This window comes from Elephantulus edwardii, unplaced genomic scaffold (assembly GCF_000299155.1).
Source record: "Elephantulus edwardii isolate Elephantulus edwardi_28Jun2011 unplaced genomic scaffold, EleEdw1.0 scaffold00318, whole genome shotgun sequence".
In the NCBI taxonomy this organism is placed as follows: domain Eukaryota; kingdom Metazoa; phylum Chordata; class Mammalia; order Macroscelidea; family Macroscelididae; genus Elephantulus; species Elephantulus edwardii.
Window position 1 is genome coordinate 1,791,979 of NW_006400068.1, and position 3,650 is coordinate 1,795,628.

Sequence of the window (3,650 nt, forward strand, 5' to 3'; positions counted from 1 at the left end):
CAGACTGACATTGCTGTTCTTCACTACTTTGGAGAGGTCTCTGACATCAGACTTTCCCAATGTAATTAATCTTTTAATTTTCTAGCTGCCGGTGCCAAGAATGTTGTTTGTAGAGCCAAGTAAACTGATGCTGTCAACAATATTCACTGTCTATCATGATGCTGTCAATCAGCCAAGTGGTGAGAATCTTTGTTTTCTTGATGTTGAGCTTCAATACATATTGAAGGCTGTAGTCCTTGACCTTCTCCAACAAGCACTTCAGATCCTCCTCAGTTTCAGCAAGCAGGGTTGTATCATCTGCGTAATGCAAATTGTTGATGAGTCCACCTCCAATCCTGATGCCACACTCTTCTCATAGAGCCAGCCTCCTGGATAATCTGTTTCGCATGTAGATTGATAATTAGAAGGAGTATAAAGTGCAACAAAAAAATGAATGGAAATCTAAAATCTCTGTAAATGTTCATTGAAATTAATTTTTAAAAAAATAAATAGAATTAAAAAAAAATCTTAGCCTAGTAAGGCTGCAATCACCATGTGTTGATGACTTTGTCAGTTTTCTAGACTTTAAAATAAGGAACAAGCATAATTTTAAAAGATTGCTGGAGAAGTTGTTGTGTGCCATTGAGTCGGAACCCACCCATACCCAACCCTCTCGTGGTTTTCAGAGGCAGTTAATCACACAGGAGGAGATTGCCCATCCTTCTCCTGCAGCGAAGCTGGTGGCTTCAAACCGTGTGCCTTCTGGATTTCAGCACAGCTCCTTGCCACTAGGCCACTCAAGCTCACTGGAGAAGTAGTGGTTAAGAATTTGATGGGTAGGAGAGTGAAGAAAATGGGAAGGATTTCGTGTGAAAAACAATGTATTCAAACTTTGTGAATAAATCAGTATAAAATATTTTTTAAAAATAGGAATATAGGCTTGTAATTAGGAAAGCATGAGTTTGATTTTGTCTCCACTGCTCATGTATTTCTTAACTTTACCAAGTCTCAATTTTACTGTGAATTGCTAAACAAGGTATATTAAACACAACACTAATAACAACTTAAATTATTGCTATCACAAAGGAATGCTCAGTAAATAATTACTATTATTAGTAGTAGAGCAGTGGTGATTCAATTCTTGCCTTCCCCAAGGGAGTCTCAAGTTTGAATCTTAGCAAATGTTCCTGAGATACTGGCATCATTGCTCTGTCACTGGAGATCTGTATAGTATTGTGATGAGGAATAAGTTTCTCTAGAGCTTTGAGACTAAAACAGACTAGAAAGAAAGAGCTGACAATTTACTTCTAAAAATCAGCCAATGAGCCAATGAAAACCCTGTGGATTGTAATGGTCCAATCATGTTGTGAATGAGCTTGCCATATATCAGGAACCAGCTTGGACTATCTCAGTTAACTCTACCAAGAAAGATTATATAATCAGCTGGCCCTCCATTTTTCATACAGGTATAGGAATTGGGCTGCTAACCCAAGGACTGTGCCTGTCTGGTGATTTGAATCAACCAGTAGTTCTGCCTGAGAAACATGGGCTGTCTCCTCCCGTGCAATTTAGAAAGATTATTTATGAGTTAGTTCTGATTTAACAACAATGAGTTGAGTGCAACGATAACCTCATACTTTTGTGATTATTTACAAGAACAGAGCAAGGGAACACTACATGGTTCAAAATCAATAAAGTAGTACATCAGGAATATATACTTTCTTCATAACTTTTCAATCTATATGCTGAACAAATCATTCAAGATACTGGACATTATGAAGAAGATGGCATTAGGATTAGAGGAAGGCTTATCAACACCTAAGTAACACAGATGACACAACCTTGGTTGCTCAAAACTGAGAAGGACTTAAAGTGTTAGGGGCAGAAAATCAAAGATTGTAGCCTTCAGTATAGATTTCATCTCAACATCAAGAAAACAAAGATCCTCACCACTCATCATCATAAATGAAGAAAAGACTGAGACTGTTAACGATTTCATCTTGCTCAGATCTATGATCAACACTTTTGGCACAAGCAGTCAAAAAGTCAAAAGATGAGTTGCATTGTGAAAATCTGCTATCAAGGACCTTCCCAGAGTGCTAAAGAGCAGTGATGTCATTCTATAGACTAAGGTGCACCTGATCCAGGCTATGATCTTCTTAATTGCTTACTATACACCTGAGAGCTGGACAACTACTAAGGATGAAAGAAGAAGAATCAACGCTTTTGATTTGTGGTGCTGGAGAAGAGTTTGAACATACCATAGACTACCAAGAGAATATACAGTTCTGTCCTAGACAAGATAAAACCAATTTGCTCCTTGAAGGCAAAGATTTTTAATCTCTGTATTACGTATTTTCTGTCTGTTGCCAGAAGGAAGCAATTCTTGGAGAAGGATGTCAGGCTTTGAATGGTAGAGGGTCAGCATAGTACAGAAAGACCGTGGATGAGATGGATTGAAACAATGACTGTGACAATGGGGCCACGTGTGTCAGAGATGGTGACGTTAATGCAGCATAGGGTAAGGTTCAAGACCATAGTTCATGACTCAATGAACATGTTCATGATTCAATGGCATACAATAACAACACACAACAAGGGAGCTCTGGTGTCCTAGTGGGATTTGTGTTGCCAACCCAAAGGCAAATGGTTCTAATTTATCAGTTGTGCTGCAAGAGAATGATGGGCCATCTCCTAACATGCTATTTATAGGCTCTGAAAATCTGCCGGAGAGTCAGCTAAAAGTTGATTTCAACTCAGTGACAATGAATGAGTGATTTTATTGTTGGTATGTGCCATTAAGTTGACTATAACTTATAGTGATTCTATTAGTAACCTTGCCCAATCTTCTGCCATCCCCATGATCCCCATATGCTCAAGCCCACACTGTGTCAATCCATTTTGTTGAAGATCTTGTTCTCTTTCTCTCACCCTCTATTTTCCCCACATGATAAGCAAGTGAGTTAAAGGCATTTAATCTTCACAGTAAATCTGTGAAATAGTAGAAATGACTATCCTCTATCTTATAGATTAAGCAACTGAAATTCCAAGAGTCAGTTTACCAAAGATGACACAGCAGTTTGGTGGCAACAATAAGACTATGAGATTCACACCTGGGTCTTTGGATGCCACTTCAACTCCTTCAAAGAGAAGGTCAGATCACTGAAATATTACATCCTGTTTAAATCATTTTAGTTAAATTCTGAGACTGATTACTTTTAACTCATTTCTCACATATCTAGAAACAGAGGTTTAAGTTACTAAAATATTTCTCAATCGCTAAATTAATCTGTAATTATTATTTCAAATTGCAATTTATACATTGTTTGGATTATAAGCATTTAAACAATGTTTACATTTTTCACATGTAAAATCATTATAAAAAGGCTACCTTTATCTGATCATTTTCCTCTCTCTGAAAATGTATAAATCTGCCACGAAAAACCTTAAAGCTGTTAAGTCAATTCTGACCCTCTAACTGGTTTCTGAGACTATAAATCTTAATGGGGAAATCTCATGGATTTAAACCACTGATCTTTCAGTTAGCAGACACCAGATCTCCTATCTTTAGGAAGCCCAAACTGAACAACTATACATACAGGTTCATCACTGTTATCTACCTCCTTCACCACTCACCTTCCCCTGGTAGACCAATCATTACTGCCTGCAAA